We start from the raw sequence: 8,926 nt of genomic DNA on the forward strand, positions 1-8,926 counted from the left end.
AAAAAAAACCCAACCTGATTTAATTATTGCTTGTCATTAGTGTGGGAAAGAAAGGCATGAGCACCACAATGACCTTCATTTAGAAGCTTTTGTTCATATAAACCTTTAAGTGGATAACATCCATAACATCATTATTTTGACCTCACGGTAAAAACATTCAGGGAAAATAAAGACTTAACTCTGATGAGTTTCCTGTCTTGTCAAATGTTGTGGTCAGAAAATTGTCAGTCTGGTATTATCCCAATTGTCAACAACAGACAGCAGAGTTTGTCAAGAAGGGTGGGTGAAAAGATCAGGTTACATGGAAAATAAGCATGTAAAAATTTCAGTGTCTCTTTTTTTTTTTTTTTCCTAGGAGGCAAGGTTAGAATATGCCTATTGTAGTAGCAATCTGATTTCAAAAATCTGAGGTGGAGGTGAGGTGAAGGACTGCTTGTTTATTTTTATACTGCCTCTTGACTGCTCTTCATATGCACAGGAACTCATTGGCTTCTGTGTGTTAGATATGGGTTCAGGTGTCTGGGCTGTTGACAATCTCTCAAGAACATTTCTGCTTCAGTGCAGTTTGCCACTTGTTCTTGTAGCTGAGGGAAAAATTATTAACATATTAAAAATATTTAATCCCTTAGTTTATGTTCAGCCTGCAAAAAGAAAGGAAGAAAAATTAAAGAGAGTAAAGCACAGGGCTGCAAATCAAACACTTTGTTTTCTGTGTTTAGATCTGCCATAGACTTCTCATGACTTACTCCAAGTTTCATCCACTTACCCCAGATATAGATTTGGCTTGTTTACTCTTCAGTCATTAAAAAAAATTGCTTCAAACCACTGACCAAATGATGTTCCAGAAACATGCACTGAAGAGTGTGCATCTTCACGATCGTTTAATATATAAATGGGATATTGTGAAATCAACTGGGGCAGAAGACTTTTTAAGAAGGGGAATTTCAAGTAGAGGACATGGCTTTGCAAAGACATTTACTGGCAACTGTGTTAGCTTAAGAGAACTCCTTAGATGAATATATACAAGGATAGATTCTTCTGTGACCCAGTCAGTGGGTCATTTTTAGAAAAATGGTAGATGAATTTGAGTTCCAGAATATAAAAGGAAAAAGAAGTCCCTGTTGGAAGGGCCTGTCTAATTACTAAGTTGCAGAAATTGCATGTTTATTCATCTGTTATGATGTAGTAGGAGTTACAATTAAGTGATGTCAGCTACAGCATAAGGAAAATAGTTATTATAACAGATGATTCATGTTAAAAATCGTATTTGCTTACAGTTTCAGTAGGAGGTCAGGATGCAGTTGCACAGACACTGAAAGCTGTCTGTCACTGAATGAAGAGGCTCTGCCTCTGTGCTGCTCCATTCTTCAGCAGGGGCAAGGAATTGCTCACCTCTGTAGCGAGTTACATTGGAGACATGATTCAAGCCTTCCCCAAAACAAAAGTTGGCTTTAACTCAGTTCCCCATTTGCTTTACACTGTATGAATGAACAAAAGCTTGAACCACTGAAAAAGACAAGGCAACAGAGGATCAAGAGCTTGTAGTAACTGGTAAGGAGAGAATGAAGCTGCTTGTGCCAGTGTCTGCTCCTGTTATATGGGTGTGCTGGGTTTGAGCAGATACAGGCAGATGTCTTGGTTGAGCCCATCTAACAGGTTGCTAATGATAAAAGATGCTCCAGCGTACAGTTTACAACCCCCTGCTTCTGACTGTGAGACCTTGCCACTTTCCACTGCACATATGCTGAAAAATGAGTTGAATCAGTTTGCTAACCCAGTGGAGATAGAATAAGTTACCCTTTCTGATAGTTGCTAGATGGGCTTTTGCTTTCTAATAATATTAAAACAGAACACACAACGAAGGTGGTCAAACGCTGGAACTGGTGTCTAGAGAGGCGTTGTGATCTCAGTCCTTGACGAAGGTCAGCACTTGAATGGGCCTGCTTTAACTCAGGAGTTGGATTTAACTTTCAACTTGCCACTGCTGCATTAGACGAACTGGCCTCCAATAGTCCATTCCAACTTCAATTACTGTATGGTGCAGATGTGGCAATTATGATTCCTGTATCCTGTATTTTACACTGTATCTTGTATTTTACACTGAGAAATCTCCTTGTAAATCAGTATCCCTAGCTGAATATTTTTCTATCAAACACTATGATAGCCTTGTAAGTATTATGAAATGTCATCATATAGATTTATATGTATAAATTTCATAGAATCATAGAATCACCATCGTTAGAAAAGACCTCTAAGGTCATTGTCCTCCAGTCCAACTGTTTACCTATCACCAATATTTCCCACTAAACCATGTCCTTCAGTACAATATCTAAACTTAGATATTTCAATGGGTATGAATTTCTAATTCTGAAGAATGTTTTGTTGGACAGCGTATGTCATTACTCGAAATATATGTGTTGCAGAGTTGATCTCATGGATTGGTATTGGGACCAGTGTAATTTAACGTCTTTATAGGTGACTTGGACAGTGGGATTGAGCGCACCCTTAGCAGGCTTGCAGACAACACCAAACTGAGTGGTGTAATTGACACCATAGAGGTAAAGGATGGGACCTAGAGAGGCTTGAGTGGTGGGTGTGTGCCAACTTCATGACATTCAACAAGGCCAAGTGCAAGGTCCTGCATATGGGTCAAGGCAATCTCAAACATAGATATGGGTTGGGGTGGAGAATGGCTTGAGAGCAGCCCTCAGGAGAAGAATTTGGGAATGTCTGTTGAGAGATTAAACAGGAGCTGTCCATATCCTGGGTTGCATCAAGAGAAGTGTGACCAAAATGCTGATGAAGGTGATTCTGCGCCTCTACTCTGCTCTTGTGAGACACAATTTGGAGTACCACATCCAGTTCTGAAGCCCCCAACACAAGAAGGACATGGAATTGTTGAAGCAGGTTCAGAGAAGGGTCATGAAGATTATCAGAGAGCTGGAGCACCTCCTCTGTGAGGATGGGCTGAGAAAGCCAGAGCTCTTCAACCTGGAGAAGGCTCCTAGGTGATAGTGGCCTTCCAACTCTTGAAGGGGGCCTATGGAAAAGCTGGAGAGGGACTTGTTATTAGGGCAGGTAGAGACAGAACAAGAGGAAATGGCTTTAAACTGGAAGAGAGTAGATTTAGACTAGAAATAAGGAATACATTCTTTCCTGGGAGGGTGGTGAGACACTGGAACAGGTTTCCCAGATAAGTTGTGATTGCTTCCTCCCTGGAAGCATTAGAAGCCAGGCTGGATGGAGCTTTGAGCAACCTGGTCTAAAGATAGGTGTCCCTGCCTATAGCAGGGGGCTTGGAACTAGATGATCTCAGAAGTCCCTTCCAATACAAACCATTCTATTATTCATTGATTCCATGATTCTATGATCTCATTACTGCTAAACCAAAAAAGTATAAAGTCAGGTTATTAAATAGGAATTTATACTGTAGGAGTTGTTGAAGTAACACACACAGTTAAAGTTTATATAAATCTGTGTTAAATCCCTGTTGAAGATAGTCTGCACAGTAGTCATATGAGAATGCATATTGTATTTTATTAGCTCAGATTTCAGTGGACATTAAAAATGTTATGTCAGATCCCCTCTCTTCTTTGTCTCTCTGTGACTTGCCTGCAATGCAGCATAGCACTGGGATTTTATTGGACCAACTGAAGTTGTACTTTGCAATGTTTTGGTTGCAAATTACATTTACACCCATTTAGAGCCCTGTCACAACGATAGGGCCCTGGAATAAAATGAATCAAGGTTGTATGCAACTGAAGGAATGAAGGCATTAAATCCTTAAGTGTCATCAACAAAAATTCCTTAGTAACAAATGAAAATATGGATGTGAAAATGTACTTGATCCTTATTTTCACTCACACCCCTCTCTTTCCATGGCTGCCCTTAACATGACATAGGTATAGGTGTATATGATATACTTACTTTCATTTAATTCTTCTTCATCATTTCTGGAGTGGTGCAAAAGAGCTCAACTGTACCAATCTCTTCTTTCTTCCCATAGTATTGTAGCCAGATTATAAATAATACAAGTCAAATATATATATAATATATATAAGGACAAAGCAACAAAGCTATCTTTGACTTTCATGTATTATTATCATGTCAATGAGCCCTATAATTTTTTAAATTATCTCCATTGTATGCAGGTTTTCAGCACTATGAATTCAGAAACTTCTTTTTTTCCCTGCATTTAAGGAGAAGTTAGTGCAGCTCCATACTGATCGATAATGCCCCTGTCCTGTTTTCAGTGTTTTAAGCAGGTATGCTCAAGTGGATTGAGACTACTCTTTAAACATCCTTTTAAATAGGTAAGCACTTCCTGTGATTTCAATGTATTTTGATGGGAACATGGCCACTCACCAGGAGACAGCGCTCACCTGAAGGACAATGCTAAAGGCAACATAGTAGACGGTGTTCACCAGAAGGGCAAGGCAAGAGGCAGTGCCGGAGATGGCGCTCAGTGGAAGGACAATGCTAAAGGCAATGCTGTAGACGGCGTACACCAGAAGGACGATGCTATTGGTGGTGCTGGAGACGGCGCTCACCAGAAGGATGACGCCACAGGCAATGACAGAGACGGCGCTCCCAAAACAGGCCACGCTGCCCAGGGTGCTGCCAGGACTGGCAGCACTGCTGATGGCCGCCACCAGGAGAACGAAGCAAGGGGCAGCGCCAGAGATGGTGCTCACCAGAAGGGCAGTGTTAAAAGTGATGCCGGAGATGGCGCTCACCAAAAAGACAAGGCAAGTAACAACGCCAGTGACAGTGCTCACCTGAAGGACAAGGCTAAAGGCAACGCTGTAGGCGGTGTTCACCAGAAGGACAAGGCACGTGGCGGTGCTGGAAACGGCACTCACCAGAAGGGCAATGCTAACGGCAACACGGTAAATGGCATACACCAGAAGGACGATGCTAGAGGCAGTGCCAGACAGGGCGCACTCTAGAATTACAATGCTAGAGACCGCACAGGAGATGGCGCACCCACAACAGGCGGAGCTGGTGAAGCAGCAGGGGACATAACTTTCCCAGTGAACAAAGCTGAGGAACCAGCAGGATGTGGTCTTCCAATGGCAGATGAAGCTGAAAAAGCAGCGTGAGGTATCGCTCCCATGACGGGCGATGGTGGAGAAACATAAGGAGAGGGTGCTCCCGCGACGGACGATGCTTGAGAAGCAGAAGAAGAGCACACTCCCACAATGGATGACAATGGAGAAGCATAAGGAGAGCATGCTCCCACGATGGACGATGCTGGAGAAGCAGAAGGAGAGGACTCTCCACAACGGATGATGCTGGAGAAGCAGAAGGAGAGGGCACTCCCACAATGGACATTGCTGGAGAAGCAGAAGGAGAGGATGCTCCCATGACGGACAACGATGGAGAAACATAAGGAGAGGGCTCTCCCACAACAGACAATGTTAGAGAAGCAGAAGAAGAGGGCAATCCCACGACGGATCTTGCTGGAGAACCCAAAGGAGAGGATGCTCCCACGACGGACAATGATGGAGAAACATAAGAAGAGCATGGTCCCACGATGGACGACGATGGAGAAACATAAGGAGAGAGCTCTCCCACAACAGACGATGTTGGAGAAGCAGAAGGAGAGGATGATCCCATGACGGACAATGATGGAGAAACATAAGAAGAGCATGCTCCCACAATGGACGACGATGGAGAAACATAAGGAGAGGGCTCTCCCACAACAGACAGTGTTGAAGAAGCAGAAGAAGAGGGCACTCCCACGAGGGATGTTGCTGGAGAAGCAGAAGGAGAGGATGCTCCCATGACGGACGATGGAGAAACATAAGGAGAGCATGCTCCCACGATGGACAACAATGGAGAAACATAAGGAGAGAACTCTCCCACAACAGACGATGTTGGAGAAGCAGAAGGATAGAATGCTCCCACAACGGATGTTGCTGAAGAAGCAGAAGGAGAGCATGCTCCCACGACGGATGTTGCTGAAGAAGCAGAAGGAGAGCATGCTCCCACAACGGACGACGATGGAGAAACATAAGGAGAGGGCTCTCCCACAACAGACGATGTTGGAGAAGCAGAAGAAGGGGGCACTCCCACGATGGATGTTGCTGGAGAAGCAGAAGGAGAGGATGCTCCCACGATGGATGTTGCTGGAGAAGCAGAAGGAGAGAATGCTCCCACGACGGATGACGATGGAGAGGCCAAAGGAGAGGGCGCTCCTGCAACAGGTGAAGCTGGCGAAGCCGAAGGAGAGGTGCTCCCGTGACGGGCGACGCTTGAGAAGCAGAAGAAGAGCACATTCCCACAATGGATGACAACGGAGAAACATAAGGAGAGCATGCTCCCATAACAGACGATGCTGGAGAAGCAGAAGGAGAGGACTCTCCACAACGGATGATGCTGAGAAGCAGAAGGAGAGGGCGCTCCCGCAATGGGCAATGCTGGAGAAGCCGAAGGAGAGGATGCTCCCACGACGGATGATGCTTGAGAAGCAGAAGAGCACACTCCCACAATGGATGACAACGGAGAAACATAAGGAGAGCACGCTCCCACAACAGACGATGCTGGAGAAGCAGAAGGAGAGGACTCTCCACAGCGGATGATGCTGGAGAAACAGAAGGAGAGGGCACTCCCACGAGGGATGTTGCTGGAGAAGCAGAAGGACAGGATGCTCCCACGACGGACGACGATGGAGAAACATAAGGAGAGTACTCTCCCACAACAGACGATGCTGGAGAAGCAGAAGGAGAGGATACTCCCACGACGGATGTTGCTGGAGAAGCCGAAGGAAAGGATGCTCCCACAACGGACAATGATGGAGAAACATAAGGAGAGAGCTCTCCCACAGCAGACGATGTTGGAGAAGCAGGAGAGGATGCTCACACGACGGACGACGATGGAAAAGCATAAGGAGAGAGCTCTCCCACGACAGACGATGCTGGAGAAGCAGAAGGAGAGGATACTCCCATGACGGACGATGGAGAAACATAAGGAGAGCATGCTCCCACGATGGACAACAATGGAGAAACATAAGGAGAGAACTCTCCCACAACAGACGATGTTGGAGAAGCAGAAGGATAGAATGCTCCCACAACGGATGTTGCTGAAGAAGCAGAAGGAGAGCATGCTCCCACGACGGATGTTGCTGAAGAAGCAGAAGGAGAGCATGCTCCCACAACGGACGACGATGGAGAAACATAAGGAGAGGGCTCTCCCACAACAGACGATGTTGGAGAAGCAGAAGAAGGGGGCACTCCCACGATGGATGTTGCTGGAGAAGCAGAAGGAGAGGATGCTCCCACGATGGATGTTGCTGGAGAAGCAGAAGGAGAGAATGCTCCCACGACGGATGACGATGGAGAGGCCAAAGGAGAGGGCGCTCCTGCAACAGGTGAAGCTGGCGAAGCCGAAGGAGAGGTGCTCCCGTGACGGGCGACGCTTGAGAAGCAGAAGAAGAGCACATTCCCACAATGGATGACAACGGAGAAACATAAGGAGAGCATGCTCCCATAACAGACGATGCTGGAGAAGCAGAAGGAGAGGACTCTCCACAACGGATGATGCTGAGAAGCAGAAGGAGAGGGCGCTCCCGCAATGGGCAATGCTGGAGAAGCCGAAGGAGAGGATGCTCCCACGACGGATGATGCTTGAGAAGCAGAAGAGCACACTCCCACAATGGATGACAACGGAGAAACATAAGGACAGCACGCTCCCACAACAGACGATGCTGGAGAAGCAGAAGGAGAGGACTCTCCACAGCGGATGATGCTGGAGAAGCAGAAGGAGAGGGCACTCCCACGAGGGATGTTGCTGGAGAAGCAGAAGGACAGGATGCTCCCACGACGGACGACGATGGAGAAACATAAGGAGAGTACTCTCCCACAACAGACGATGCTGGAGAAGCAGAAGGAGAGGATACTCCCACGACGGATGTTGCTGGAGAAGCCGAAGGAAAGGATGCTCCCACAACGGACAATGATGGAGAAACATAAGGAGAGAGCTCTCCCACAGCAGACGATGTTGGAGAAGCAGGAGAGGATGCTCACACGACGGACGACGATGGAAAAGCATAAGGAGAGAGCTCTCCCACGACAGACGATGCTGGAGAAGCAGAAGGAGAGGATACTCCCATGACGGACGATGGAGAAACATAAGGAGAGCATGCTCCCACGATGGACAACAATGGAGAAACATAAGGAGAGAACTCTCCCACAACAGACGATGCTGGAGAAGCAGAAGGAGAGGACTCTCCACAACGGATGATGCTGGAGAAACAGAAGGAGAGGGCACTCCCACGACGGATGTTGCTGGAGAAGCAGAAGGACAGGATGCTCCCACGACGGACGACGATGGAGAAACATAAGGAGAGTACTCTCCCACAACAGACGATGCTGGAGAAGCAGAAGGAGAGGATACTCCCACGACGGATGTTGCTGGAGAAGCAGAAGGAGAGGATACTCCCACGACGGATGTTGCTGGAGAAGCCGAAGGAAAGGATGCTCCCACAACGGACAATGATGGAGAAACATAAGGAGAGAGCTCTCCCACAGCAGACGATGTTGGAGAAGCAGAAGGAGAGGATGCTCACACGACGGACAACGATGGAAAAGCATAAGGAGAGAGCTCTCCCACGACAGACGATGCTGGAGAAGCAGAAGGAGAGGATACTCCCACGACGGATGTTGCTGAAGAAACAGAAGAAGAGGATGCTCCCAAGATGGAGGACGATGGAGAAACATAATGAGAGGGCTCTCACACAACAGTCGATGTTGGAGAAGCAGTAGAAGAGGGCACTCCCACGACGGATGTTTCTGTAGAAGCCGAAGGAGAGGATGTTCCAACGACGGACAATGATGGAGAAACATAATGAGAGGGCTCTCCCACAACAGACGATGCTGGAGAAGCAGAAGAAGAGGGGACTCCCACGACGGATGTTGCTGGAGAA

This window comes from Phasianus colchicus, chromosome 1 (genome assembly GCF_987193195.1).
Source record: "Phasianus colchicus chromosome 1, bPhaCol1.hap1.1, whole genome shotgun sequence".
Classification (NCBI taxonomy): Eukaryota; Metazoa; Chordata; class Aves; order Galliformes; family Phasianidae; genus Phasianus; species Phasianus colchicus.